Source organism: Hyperolius riggenbachi, chromosome 6 (assembly GCF_040937935.1).
Source record: "Hyperolius riggenbachi isolate aHypRig1 chromosome 6, aHypRig1.pri, whole genome shotgun sequence".
Lineage (NCBI taxonomy): Eukaryota > Metazoa > Chordata > Amphibia > Anura > Hyperoliidae > Hyperolius > Hyperolius riggenbachi.
In genome coordinates, this window is record NC_090651.1 from 70,364,241 (window position 1) to 70,379,358 (window position 15,118).

Sequence of the window (15,118 nt, forward strand, 5' to 3'; positions counted from 1 at the left end):
TGTGATAAGTTTAGGCATGATAAGTTTAAGCACCAACTGCGTTAGCACCGCAGTGCACAGCTGATCAAAAATTTTGCGCTAGCAAAGTCTGGTGCACTTTGCATAGAGTTTAATGGCGCTGCTTTGCGTGCGGGACTTTGCACGCTATCTACACTTATCTAAACTTAGCATGCCTAAACTTATCACACCTAAACTTATCACACCTAAACTTATCACGCCTAAACTGGCTTTTCACCAGCGTGGTGCAATGGTTATCACGCCTAAAGTCTCTAACTGGATTAGCACCGCTTTGTGAATCGAGCCCTAGGTGTTTACTGTAATGTTCCCATTGATATATATGGTAAATACATGAGGGTGATTCGTGTCTGGTTCTCTTTAAGAAGGTAAGAGGCTTTAAGGACAATGAAGTGAGAGGGATTTGGAGGCTGCCATATTTATTTCCTTACCTCTGCCTCTAATACTTTTAGCCATAGACCCTGAACAAGCATGCAGCAGATCTGGAGTTTCTGACATTATTGCCAAATCTGACAATCTTAGCTGCATGCTTGTTTTCTGGTATTATGCGGACACTACTGCAGCCAAATTGATCAGCAGGGCTGCCAGGCAACTGGTATTGTTTAAAAGGAAATAAACATGGCAGACTCCATATTCTTCATACTTCAGTTGTCCTTTAAGCCACAGAACAGCAAGGCAGATGGGGCTGGTGTGGGGGAGATGATAAGCATAAAGCTGAGTACACACGTACGATAACGATCGTTCGAAAACGAACGATAACGACAATCGGACCGATAATAGTGCGTTCCAAATTTTCCAACGATCGTTTTTTTGGACGATAACGACCGTTATCGTTCAATCCCACCGATCCAACCCGGCGGATTTTTTCGAAAGATAATCGTTCAATCGTTGCAGTGTGTACAAAGATCGTCCGATAATGATTATCTGTGGAGTAGTACGCATGTTCTTATTGCCTGTCATAACGTCACTTCCGTTTGCGCACGCATTTTTTTATCGTTCGTCGTTCAGTACTTTATACTTATATCGTTCACGTGTGTACACAATCGTTCATTACGAACGATCTTTTCAGTCTAATTTGAATATCGTGTAAACGTCACGAATCGTTCGTAACGAACGATCTTTATCGGACGTGTATACGAACCCTAAGGCACAGCATAGCATGGCAAAGGGAGCTGAAGAGTAGAAGGTAAGTGGTATGAAACACAGGGTAACATAGCAGGAAGGGGGGAGGCAGCTGGTGTGGAGGTGGTATGACATCATGGCAGAGCAGGCTGGTGTGTTGGGAAAGCATAGGATGGTAGTGGAGGAGGTAAGAGACGTCAGGCATGCCATAGCTCAGCATGGCAGTTGACTGAGAGAGAGGTGACTTAGCAGCCAGGCAGGGCCATTAGCCCCCCTTCTCCTCCTCTCTCGGTCAGCTGGTTGGCGCTGAACAAGCTCCCGCCTTCTGTCATTGGTGGTCCCTCCTACGATGTGATTGGTGGTCTCTCCTACACTGTGATTGGAGGAGTCCACCTCATCAGGATTGGTGGGCTGTGTGTATTGGAGCTGCTGATTGGCTGTCTTTGCGGTGGTCGCGCAGGCCGGACTCCCCTCAGTGACAGGCCGGTTTGGGGGCTCTTCGTCCAGCATGGCGGCCCGGGGATTGCGACCGGTTCCGGAGCTCAGCCGGGCCTGCAGTACGGAGGCCTCTGCGGGACCCTCCGACACCCGCCGGCGGCGCTGACCTCCCGGACAGGTGAGGACCCGGGCGGGGGGATGTCTGTCGGTGCATCGTGCAGCATCTTCCGTACACACCCCTCCTGTACCACATGTGTGCGCTTCACCTGTGCTGCTCCGTCTATCCAGCATGACATATATGTATGCTGCTCATCTATCATCCCTATCCTGCTCATATATCATCCCATTACTGCACCACCAACGTGTTCATCCTGCACCTGTATCATCATTCTGTCCTCTACCATCCTCATCCTGCTCATCCAAATGCTGCATCACCGTCATGTTCATCCTGCACCTGTATCATCATTCTGTCCTCTACCATCCTCATCCAATGCTGCACCAGCACCATGTTCATCCTGCACCTGTATCATCATTCTGTCCTCTACCATCCTCATCCTGCTCATCCAAATGCTGCATCACCTTCATGTTCATCCTGCACCTGTATCATCATTCTGTCCTCTACCATCCTCATCCTGCTCATCGCAATGCTGCATCACCTTCATGTTCATCCTGCACCTGTATCATCATCCTGTCCTCTACCATCCCCATCCACTGCTACACCTCCACCATGTTTATCCTGCACCTGTATCATCCCCATCCTGCTCATCTATCATCCCAATGCTGCACCACCAACACGTTCATCCTGCATCTGTATCATCCTCACCCTTTATCACTCCCATCCTGCTCTTCTGATAACCCCACCCTGCACCTGTATCATCCTCATCCTTTATCACTCCCAACCTGCTCTTCTGATAACCCCACCCTGCACCTGTATCATCCTCATCCTTTATCACTCCCATCCTGCTCTTCTGATAACCCCATCCTGCACCTGTATCATCCTCATCCTTTATCACTCCCATCCTGCTCTTCTGATAAACCCACCCTGCACCTGTATCATCCTAATCCTTTGTCACTTCCAACCTGCTCTTCTGATAACCCCACCCTGCACCTGTATCATCCTCATCCTTTATCACTCTCGTCCTGCTCTTCTGATAACCCCACCCTGCACCTGTATCATCCTCATCCTTTATCACTCTCGTCCTGCTCTTCTGATAACCCCATCCTGCACCTGTATCATCCTCATCCTTTATCACTCCCATCCTGCTCTTCTGATAAACCCATCCTGCTCCTGTATCATCCTCATCCTTTATCACTCCCAACCTGCTCTTCTGATAAACCCACCCTGCACCTGTATCATCCTCATCCTTTATCACTATTATCCTGCTCTTCAGATAACCCCATCCTGCACCTGTATCATCCTCATCCTTTATCACTCTCACATCCTGCTCTTCTGATAACCCCATCCTGCACCTGTATCATCCTCACCCTTTATCACTATTATCCTGCTCTTCTGATAAACCCACCCTGCACCTGTATCATCCTCATCCTTTATCACTATTATCCTGCTCTTCTGATAAACCCACCCTGCACCTGTATCATCCTCATCCTTTATCACTCCCAACCTGCTCTTCTGATAACCGCATCCTGCATCTGTATCATCCTCATCCTTTATCACTCCCATCCTGCTCTTCTGATAACCCCATCCTGCACCTGTATCATCCTCATCCTTTATCACTCTCATCCTGCTCTTCTGATAACCCCATCCTGCACCTGTATCACCTTCATTCTTTATCACACTCATCCTGCTCTTCTGATAACCCCACCCTGCACCTGTATCATCCTCATCCTTTATCACTCCCATCCTGCTCTTCTGATAACCCCGTCCTGCACCTGTATCATCCTCATCCTTTATCACTCTCATCCTGCTCTTCTGATAACCCCTTCCTGCACCTGTATCATCCTCATCCTTTATCACTCCCATCCTGCTCTTCTGATAACCCCATCCTGCACCTGTATCACCTTCATCCTTTATCACTCCCATCCTGCTCTTCTGATAACCCCATCCTGCACCTGTATCATCCTCATCCTTTATCACTCCCATCCTGCTCTTCTGGTAAACCCACCCTGCACCTGTATCATCCTCATCCTTTATCACTCCCAACCTGCTCTTCTGATAACCCCATCCTGCACCTGTATCATCCTCATCCTGCTCTTCTGATAAACCCATCCTGCTCCTGTATCATCCTCATCCTTTATCACTATTATCCTGCTCTTCTGATAACCCCATCCTGCACCTGTATCATCCTCATCCTTTATCACTCTCATCCTGCTCTTCTGAAAACCCCATCCTGCTCCTGTATCATCCTCATCCTTTATCACTATTATCCTGCTCTTCAGATAACCCCATCCTGCATCTGTATCATCCTCATCCTTTATCACTCTTATCCTGCTCTTCTGATAACCCCATCCTGCACCTGTATCATCCTCATCCTTTATCACTCTCATCCTGCTCTTCTGATAACCCCATCCTGCACCTGTATCATCCTCATCCTTTATCACTCCCATCCTGCTCTTCTGATAACCCCATCCTGCACCTGTATCATCCTAATCCTTTATCACTCTCATCCTGCTCTTCTGATAACCCCATCCTGCACCTGTATCACTCTCATCCTGCTCTTCTGATAACCCCTTCCTGCACCCGTGTCAACAGGACCGATGGTTGCAATGAGGAAAAATCATGTTGCAAACACAGCACACTTATGGAAAAATTCCCACATGATTTAATTAAGTCTAGAAACGCTGCTAAGCACTAAACCCGGGGCTCTTTTATACTGCAATCATGTTGTGATTTCTTTGCAATTGTTACAATGTTTACAAGGTTTTTTTTTTTTCGGGGGGGGGGGGGCAATTGCCTTTTGAAATGTTATCTGGCTGATAGTAACACAAGAAGAAGCCTAGAAATGCAGCTTGCAGGACCTTTTCAGTCGGGCGAAATCAGATCGCAGTCAGCACTGCGATAGGTTTTGCATTTTGCATGTGATCTGTTAAAGAACCCTTATAATTGCACCTCTAGCATACCTATCATACTCCTCTTCTAGTCGGATTCTGATCATCTATCACTCCCATCTTACACCTCTACCACACACCTCTACTACTCCCATTCAGCACTTCTGTCTCCACTGTCTTGTTATTCTATCCCCTGCTGCTTTGTTCTTCCTTTCCACTGTGCACCACCTTCATCTTGCTTCTCTGCCGCACTTTTGTCACCCCGGTCTTGCACATCTACCACCCTAATCCTGCTCTCATACCCCTTCCATCCTGCTCTTCCAGACACTCCAATCTACATCCTTATCCTCTCCATCTCATATCTTTAATCACATCCTGCTGCCCCCTCCAGCTTGCTCCTCTTCCAACCCCATCTTGCACCTCTACTCCTCATTCTGTTCTTGTGCCACAACCATTCTGCCCCTCTCTATTCTTCCTCTCTACCTCCCCTATACTGTACCTTTATCCTGTTCCTCTATCATGCTTATTACTCACATTCTGCACCTTTATCAGCACTATCCTGCACTTTTACCACATCCATCTAAACCAAACTCATCCTGCTCCTCTGCCTCCTCTATCATGTCTTGTTACTGCCCTCATATTGTAATGCTGTCATCCTAGCATGTTCCTTTACCACGCCATCCTGAACTGCTGCCATTTTCATTCTGCACATCTACCCCCTTGCCCTGCATCTAGTGTCCCATCCTTCCTATATGACATCCATCTCTACCAGATGTAGTCCCTGCCTGTCCTGCCCCACCCCACCCCACCTGTTGTATAAATGTCCTACATGTGTACCCCATCACCCTCTGCTATGTTCACCCTGCACCTGTACTATTCCTGCATTCTACTAAATCCTGCTCCTGAGTAGCTTCCTGATCCTCACCTGTTCTGCTACAGTCCACATCTGTATTACCTCCATTCTATGTCTGTTCCACATCCATCCTGCCCCCCATTATTTTCTGGTTTGGTCTTTACCTGTCCAGCTCTCTTCTTCCTATAGCAGTGATGGCTAACCTTGGCACTCCAGCTGTGGTGGAACTACAAGTCCCATGAGGCATTGCAATACTCTGACAGCTCTAAGCATAACCCGGGGAGGTCGAGGCATGATGGGATTTGTAGTTTTGTCACAGCTGGAGTGCCAAGGTTAGCCATCACTGTCCTATAGCATAACCATTCTGCACTAGTTCCTTATCCATCCTCACTGTGTTTATTCTAAAACTGTAAAATCTCTATATAGCGCTATAACATGCACTTAAAGATGTGGAAAATTGTTTGGCTCATTGGATGAGTGCTTTATGCCTCTTAAAAGTGATCAAATGAACGGAAATTGTCCTATGTATATGTGCATACAATGAATACATACATAATTATTATTGTAAAAAAATCACCATATTACGTATCAACTGCGGCTCAGTGATATGGATTGCAAACAAAATATTAAATGTCACATCCAGAGCCAATAGTATGTGCAGGCAGTGCCCCCATGTAGTTATTTTCCAAGTTAGGCAATAGGCAGAAAGAGTCCCCCTTGAGGTGTCCAACTTTAGATAGGCCTTTAGAGCCCTCCTTTAGTTATGCAGTGTCCTTGCTAGTTGGTCAGTGTCCCTTTTTAGATTGGCAGCCACCTCTTTAGATAGGCAGCACCTGATGTGGAGGAAAGGCAAGGCACCCCAGGGAAATGCTTGCAGTACACCAGAGAGTGCAGCACTGATTTTGAGAACTGCTGGATTGGGGTGATTTTTTTAAGTTGTTTTCTTCAGTTAATATTACACATTTCCAATAGTGAAATCAGTCATTCAGCCTATTTAAATGAAGAAATTTCGTTACTGAACATGAACCAAAGAAAGCAGAGGAGAGAATTGTCTGAGGAGATCTGAAATACAGTAAAGCCAAAGGCTATAAGACCATCATCAAGCAGCTTGATGTTTCTGTAACAAAGTATAAAATCCAAATATTAAGTTCTGTAGTCAACCTTCCTGGGTGCAACCTCAGGCAGAAAATTGATACAAAGAGATACAAGTTGAACTTTGAGGTCAAGGTCCAATTGTGCTTAATCTCACCACCCACAGCCTTATATGTGATGAGTTCTCAATGGAAGCAAACCTAGGGGAGTCCCAGCAGTTTTGTCCACATCAGCACTATGTCCAGTTTAAAAAAAAAAATCTCACCTACTGTAAACATGGAGGAGGGTTGGTTATGTTTGGAGCATGTTTGGAGCTGCTTTGCTGTATTTAGCACAAGTTGCCTTAAGTCTGTTAATGGAACAATAAACTCTCAAGACATACTAAGGCAAACTGTATTGCTTAGGGCTCTTTCACACTAGAGGCTGCGGTAGAAAAGGCTGAAAGTCAGCTTTTTGCTTAACACCAACATAGCGTTTTCAAAGCCTTTTGAAAGAGTTTTACAGCCCATATGAAAACGTCCTTTTTTTTTTCTTCTATAAAAATAAGTAAACAAGATAGCTGTAAAACGCTTTGAAAAGGCTTTGAAAACGCTGAAGTTGGCGTTTTTCCATTGACTATCATTGAAACGCCAACAGCCAACTTTGGCTGTTAACAGCCCTGAAAAAGCTCCTGGGAGCGTTGAAACGCAACGCTTCAAAACGCCGAGTTAGATGTGAAAGGTAAAATGAAAGTCTATGGACTTTCTTTTACCTAGCAAAACGCCAACTTCAGCCGTGGCGTTAAAACGCCGAAAAATCCCTCTGGTGTGAAAGGGCCCTTAGTGTCAAAAAACTCTGTTGCATGCCATCGATCCAACTAAATGTGCCCACGACTAAGAACAGGTCATAGAAAATACCAGTAATGCTAGACAATTATGAATTGGCTTTTTATGAGCTCTCATTTGACTGTTGTGGACAAGCACAAATGTATTTTTGCTCACAAATAATTCTGGTTTCAAAAATGCATAGACAAATACGATGCACGATTTAGAAGCATCCCAGTGTGTACCTACCCCAAGGGTTCTGTCTTTTTTTCAGTGTGATTTTCAAACATGTTATTATTCAAAATATTCCTTTGGATCTAAACACAATATAAAAAAATTACTATGCAAGCAGCACTTGCATAGTAATTCAAACAACTAGATAACACATCAGCATGTGATAAAACATGTCATTGGGGTTTTGTGCATCATGCGCTGCTTTTTTGTCAGTGAATTAATGCCATTGAGAGTTTCAGGAATCGCTTGTTAGCAGAGAATGTCTTCAAAAGTATACGCAGCTAAATTAAAGATTAAAAGTCCTATCAGGTTTGTCTACAGCATTTTCATTTGGGTTACTATTTGAAATAATCTGCTGAATCTTTTAGGTAAAGTGTGACTTTTTGTAGCGTGCAGAATGAGGGCTCTTTTCCACAAGCAGCTGAATTCACCGCCCGAATGAGTTCACCGCCTGTCAGCTACTCCCATCCACTGGACGGGTGGTTGCTACCTCTCGTAAGGCAGTAGACGCATGGTGGACAGGTGTCGTCCCCCCCCTTACCCCCATGTAGTTGCATTGCCGTACTTAGACACAACATGAGACGGTTTTCCACTGCCGGGTAATGCCACCGCACGTCAAATGTGATAGGTGTGGTGTTACCAAATGTTGCCATTCAACTGCATGGAATTGCAGGCGTACGGCGCTTGTGGTCGACATCTGGGTGGCTGAACTGCCAGTTGGGTACCAGCTACTTTTGTCACTTTTAAAAAAAGACAGTTATGGTTTTTTTCATCAACAAGGTTGTCCACGTCTCTGTGCCACTTTCTGCTGTGCACTGGGCCTGTTGTAGCCCATACTTATTCTGTAGTCGTGTCCTGTCTCTTCCTTCTTGTAACATATGCATCCTGCTTTTGTTCCACGTCTGTGCTGCCGAAGAACCGCCCGCAATACCATAGCTCCTTTGTACTATACCTATCCACACATATATCTACACCTCTATCACCTCTGGTTCCTGTACAGTCCTGACCTATACATGCTGTACGCATCCTTCACATGTTTCTATGGCTGTCCTTTCTCCACTTTTTTTCCATGTCTTGCCAAAGCCTTGCTGTACCTATTCCCCATCTATATCTACACGCATATCCATCTCTGTTCCTGACCTGCTCCATGCGTTCCTTTAATCTACAGCGCTACCACCCCCAGGTGTGTTCCTGTTCTGCTCCATGCACCCTTAGAGTACCCATTGTAGTGCTATTTATGTATCTCCCAGCCCCAGCAGTGCTTCTGTCTTGTCTCTGTGTGCGAAGTAACTGGTGGTCTTCCTGCATTTGGGCCAGGTTTTGTTCTGTTCTGCATATCTGCCTCTTCCTGTCCCATTGTATAAGTCACTTGTGGTGATGTCCAATTATGATGCGGTTTCTATTGTGCAATACAAACTGTCCTTTTGTCCTAAGCTGCACTAAAAGGAATGAAAGAGATTCATCTTGAGCTACTCAGCTGTTTAACTGTCACTGCTGTCAGTATAGCTTCTAAACCTCTGTAACCTCGATAATCCTTTTTTAAGCCTCTGGCAATTTTTATGAATTATATATCTAAGGAAACTGTTTACCTTGCTTTTATGGTCTAAACAAGCTCCCTGACTGAGAAAAAGGACAGAATTCTTGTAGGAAGTCAGAAATGTTGTTTGGTTGTTCATAGTAAGACTACTTTTATTATTATTGCTTTATATAGTGTAAACATCTACCGTGGCACTTTACAACAGAATACAAGATATATTGGTACAAAATAAAAAATACAACCGCTAACAATGCAGGACAAAGGTGGATTACAGCTGATGCAGTCAACAAATCAACTACAGATGTTTACATAGGGGTGGAAGCTATATACATATTACACATGCATACAGAGAGCCCTGGCCAGTCGGCCTAAAGGCCCATACACACGTCTGATTTTTGCGAACGAAGGGTCGTTTGAACGTCCCGTCGTTCAGTCATTCGTCCGTCAAATCGGGCGTGTGTACAGATTATCGTTCGCGTGATAAGACTGAGTTTGAGCGATCCGCCCATACGTGTGTATGGGCCTTTATTTTGTAAAGGGTTAAGGTGATGGGACAATAGGTGAAGGGAAGCTGTGTATGGTAGTGGGGGTCAGTGGCCAAAGTGTACTAAGAGAGATCATATGCTAGCCTGAAGAGTTGGGATTTTAGGTTGCACCTAAAAAAGGCTGGGTGGCTGATGTGTTGAGGAAGAGAGTTCCAGAAGAGAGGAGAGGATTGAGAACATTCTTGAAGGCGTGAGTGAGAAGAGGTGAACAGAGAGGAAGATAATAGAATATTGTTAGTAGAGTGGAGATTCTGGAAATAAGTTTATTTAGATAAGAAGGAGCTAGGTTGTGAAGAGCTTTGTAGGTGAGAGCCAGGATTTTGAATTGTATCCTTTGTGTAACTGGCAGCCAGTGAGGAAACTGACAGAAGGGGATAGGGCTGGAGAAGCGGGAGGAGAGGTGGATGAGACCTGCAGCAGAGTTCATGATGGATCATAGCGTGGGTAAACGGTGTGTAAGTTGGCCACAGAGCAGAATGTTGCAGTGGTCTAGTTGTGAAATAATCAAGGCGTGCACAAGAAGTTTGGTAGTGTCCTGTGGGAGAAAAGGACAGATGCATAACATATTAAGTGGGGATGACAGGAGGAAGAGGATAGTTTGTCAATGTGTGGTTTTGATGAGAGAGTTGAGTCCAGTATAACACCTAGGCAGCGCACCTGGGGGAAGGGGGTTATTAAAGTGCCTGTTGTGGTCCATGCTGAGAAATGGACCTTTCAGGCTAAGAGAAAACCTAGTCTTAAGGTGCCCATACACTCGTCAGATTGGCAGCAGATAGATAAGAAATGCATCTGATGGTCTATCTGATGCGTTTTTAGAACATTTTTTACCAGGATAGAATTCCAACAGATTTCAGTTTGAAATCTATTGAAATTCGATCTGATGGCATTTTTTTGCCATCAGATTTCCATTAAGGCCAATGCAAACTGATAAGCAATCTCATCAGATCGACCTAAATTTTCCACCCTGCAAGTTCGATGGAAATCCATCGAAATCGATCGAAATCGGCCGTCGATCGGTCGATTGGCCAACCGATTTGCAATCGATCGATCGATCGATCGATCGGGATCGATCGGTCGGCCAGAAAATCGGCTGAGTGTATGGGCTGCTTTAAAGTATTAGAGGGACAAAATCAGCAGGACAGTTGAGAAATCAATATTGTTTAAAAGAAAATAAATATGGGTCTTCATATTTCTGTCTCTACAAGTGACTTTTTAACAAACATGTAGTCAGTTAAATGCTTATCACGTAGTAGTTACTATGGAGTTTCATGTTGGATTCTGTCTAAGCTCCCTACCCTGTTACCTCACAGCAGTGTGACTAACTGCAAAGTCTCCAGATTTCTGTGTGGGTGTCTGCGCAAATAGCGATTTACCTAAAAGGTCACTATTTGCATATTAAGTTTAGGGGATGCAGAAACAGAGGAAAAACATATAATGATCATAAAAGGTATGTCCGTGTACCACACATGACTACAGCAGTGTAGCACTATTGTCCATATGATTCCTTGGCTGCAGATTCTCTTTAATGTAAGACTGTCCACTGAACGAGACACAAACTATGCATGCCTCAGTTAAAGGAAACCTCAATTAAATAATGCTGTTCTATGATATACTTACACGGGGCTTTCTCCAGCCCCTTGCAGCCGACAGGTCCCACGCAGCATCTCTGCGCATAGCCGTCGGCCCGGCATCCCCGGTGTACTGCGCAGGTGCAGAACTACTGCACCGATGGGGACCCCCGGGCCGCCGGCTGCGAGCGGAGATGCTGTGTGGGACCTGTCGGCTGCAAAGGGCTGGAGGAAGCCCCGGGTAAGTAAGTCATGGGGCAGCATTATTTAAACGATGCTTCCTTTAACTACTTTATCCACCACTTTAGTATATCTACATCCTCTGTGACTTCATCTAAGCCACGAGGACGTAGATATACGTCTTGTAGCTGTAGCAGTGCTGTGCAGGATTGGGCTTGCTCCTGTGCACACCTCTGGCACTATCTGCTGCAGCAGTACTTGGTGAAAGGGAATATATGTTCAATGAACCAATAAGATTAATTTTTACTATTCTTTTCTCAGTTCATAGTGAAAAATACACACTGTAGCATCATTTCAGAATCAAATATCTTCACCATTAATTGTGAAAGGAACATAATCTAAGTTTTATGATAAACGGTAGAAATAACCAAACAAAATGTGTGGTTTTTATCTACAGTAGTGCTTTTTATTTTTAAAATACTGAAATATTTTTTTTTCCTTTTTTTCCCCCATTAAAATGCATAGAAAATAAAATTGTTTGCTGGGAAAAAAATACCTTACAATGAAAGCCTAGTTTGTCTTGAAAAAAAAATAAAAAATATTTAGGTGTCATAAGAAGGGATAAAGTTATTGCTAATTAAATAGGGACATAGCTGAAATGAGTGCTCTGGTCCATAAGGGGGAAACAGGGTCTGGATGTGAAGTGGTTAAAGGACCAGACTCCCACCATAATGCTGCATCACTCTTATTCAGTTTAAAGTGGCAGCCTAAAGAGGACCTCCAGTGAAAATAATGTAATAAAAAAAGTTATTATTAATTATGTATAAATGATATAGTCAGTGTTTGCACATTGTAAAATATTTTAAATCCCTGATTTATATTCTGACATCACATGGTGACGTTTTTACTGCTGGCAAGTGATGTAGCTGCTGCTTGCTGTGTTGGCAGTTGGAAACAGCTGTAAACAGCTATTTTCCACAATGCAACAAGGTTCACAGACGGGAAACTGCCAAGAGTATGTACTCAGAATTTCTTTGTGGGAGGGATTTCACCACAATATCAGCCATACAGCGTCCCCTGGTGGTCTGTTTGTGAAAAGGAATAGATTTCTCATGTTAAAGGGGGTATCAGCTACTGATTGGGATAAAGTTCAATTCTTGGTCGGAGTTTCTCTTTAAAGGACCAGTGAAAAAAGCAAGCAGTTAAAATCTGACAGAATTAACTGGTCTTGGACTAGTCCATCTCCCCATGGGGGATTCTCAGTTTTTTGTTTTTTTTTTAATTGGCAGTTTAACTACCAAAATATTAAGATATCAGCATGCCCTCCTACTCACTTGCACACTATTTTGTCAATTAGAATCAGCAACTGCTTTCAGGAAATACTTTTAACAACAAAGAAAACCCTGAGAATCCCCCATAAGGAGATGGACTAGTCTAAAACCCGTAGGTTCTGTCAGGTTTTAACTGCTTCCTTTTTTTGCTGGAGTGGTCCTTAACCTCCTTAGCGGTATGCCCGACACTGTGTCGGGCATACCGCCCTGTGGCCCCAGGAGTCCCCCATAAATAAATAAATTTGCCAAATGTCTGTAAATCCTCTAGCTAGCAATAGGCTAGCTAGTAAGAGTGTCCGGCACCCCTGGATCCCCGCGATCCCTCCGTTTATACATTACCCCCCTTAGATCCAGCGATCACACAGCCTCCCGGCACAGCTCCGGTCTCTCTATGGGGAGGATCGGGTTAGCGCATGACGTCATCTGCGATCCTCCCCAGTGTAAAGACCGGAGCTGTCCTGGGAGGCTGCGCCGATCGCTGGATCCAGGCTGGGTAATGTATAAACGGGGGAGTGGCGGGGATCGGAGGGTGCCAGAGACTTCTTCTAGCTAGTCTAGTGCTAGCTAGAGGGTTTATAGCCATTTAGCACTTTTCAGGCAAAAAGTAACAAAACCTCCTGAGCGGTGTAACGCTCAGGAGGTTAAAGCTGCCACTTTAAACTGAGCAAGAGGTGTTCAGTTATGGATTGATGCAGCATTATAGAGGGAGTCTACTTTTGATGGTGCACATTGATCATAGTTTTTTTGTCCTGTGCCATCACAGACATGTCTTTTATTTTTAGAATGGGTTGCTTTCTTAAAGAGAACCGAGGTGGACTCATAAAATGCAGTTTTAAATGATGGTTTTCATTATTTAGTGAGAAAAAAAACTCCAAACCTACCGGTACATGGCCCTGTGTGAAAAAGAAATTTCCCCCTGAACCTAATAACTGGTTGGGCCACCCTTAGCAGCAATAACTGCAATCAAGCGTTTGCGATAACTTGCAACGAGTCTTTTACAGCGCTCTGGAGGAATTTTGGCCCACTCATCTTTGCAGAATTGTTGTAATTCAGCTTTATTTGAGGGTTTTCTAGCATGAACCGCCTTTTTAAAGTCATGTCACAACATCTCAATAGGATTCAGGTCAGGACTTTGACTAGGCCACTCTAAAGTCTTCATTTTGTTTTTCTTCAGCCATTCAGAGGTGTATTTGCTGGTGTGTTTTGGGTCAATGTCCTGCTGCAGCACCCAAGATCGCTTCAGCTTGAGTTGACGAACAGATGGCCGGACATTCTTCTTCAAGATTTTTTGGTAGACAGTATAATTCATGGTTCCATCTATCACAGCAAGCCTTCCAGGTCCTGAAGCAGCAAAACAACTCCAGACCATCACACTACCACCACCATATTTTACTGTTGGTATGATGTTCTTTTGCTGAAATGCTGTGTTACTTCTACGCCAGATGTAATGGGACACGCACCTTCCAAAAAGTTCAACTTTTGTCTCGTCGGTCCACAAGGTATTTTCCCAAAAGTCTTCCCAATCATTGAGATGTTTTTTAGCAAAATTGAGACGAACCTTAATGTTCTTATTGCTTAAAAGTGGTTTGTGCCTTGCATATCTGCCATGCAGGCCGTTTTTGCCCAGTCTCTTTTTTTATGGTGGAGTCGTGAACACTGACCTTAATTGAGGCAAGTGAGGCCTGCAGTTCTTTAGATGCTGTCCTGGGGTCTTTTGTGACCTCTCGGATGAGTTTTCTCTGCGCTCTTGGAGTAATTTTGGTCGGCCGGCCACTCCTAGGAAGGTTCATCACTGTTCCATGTTTTTGCCATTTGTGGATAATGGCTCTCACTGTGGTTCGCGGGAGTCCCAAAGCTTTAGAAATGGCTTTATAACCTTTACCAGACTGATAGATCTCAATTACTTTTGTTCTCATTTGTTCCTGAATTTCTTTGGATCTTGGCATGATGTCTAGCTTTTGAGGTGCTTTTGGTCTACTTCTCTGTGTCAGATAGCTCCTATTTAAGTGATTTCTTGATTGAAACAGGTGTGGCAGTAATCAGGCCTGGGGGTGACTACAGAAATTGAACTCAGGTGTGATAAACCACAGTTAAAGAGAATCTGTATTGTTAAAATCGCACAAAAGTAAACATACCAGTGCGTTAGGGGACATCTCCTATTACCCTCTGTCACAATTTCGCCGCTCCCCGCCGCATTAAAAGTGGTTAAAAACAGTTTTAAAAACTTTGTTTGTAAACAAACAAAATGGCCACCAAAACAGGAAGTAGGTTGATGTACAGTATGTCCACACATAGAAAATACATCCATACACAAGCAGGCTCTATACAGCCTTCCTTTTGAATCTCAAGAGATCATTTGTGTGTTTCTTTCCCCCTGCATCTCTCATGCACTGA

The 15,118-nt window shown here is 44.3% G+C and overlaps 1 protein-coding gene across 5 annotated transcripts in view; it reads left to right on the top strand.

The window, feature by feature from the left end:
- Nucleotides 1–15,118, top strand: part of ST3GAL3 (ST3 beta-galactoside alpha-2,3-sialyltransferase 3) — a 516,482-nt gene that overhangs the window by 37,807 nt on the left and 463,557 nt on the right. Inside the window, exon 1 of one of the 5 annotated variants that reach the window (XM_068239477.1) lies at nucleotides 1,544–1,753. The exons of 1 other annotated variant lie outside the window; for it this stretch is intronic. The gene's annotated coding sequence lies outside the window, so the exon portion shown is untranslated. Of the gene's footprint in view, nucleotides 1–1,543; nucleotides 1,754–15,118 lie in introns of those variants that run through there. 3 more of the 5 variants (XM_068239482.1, XM_068239483.1, XM_068239484.1) reach the window with 3 other exon arrangements.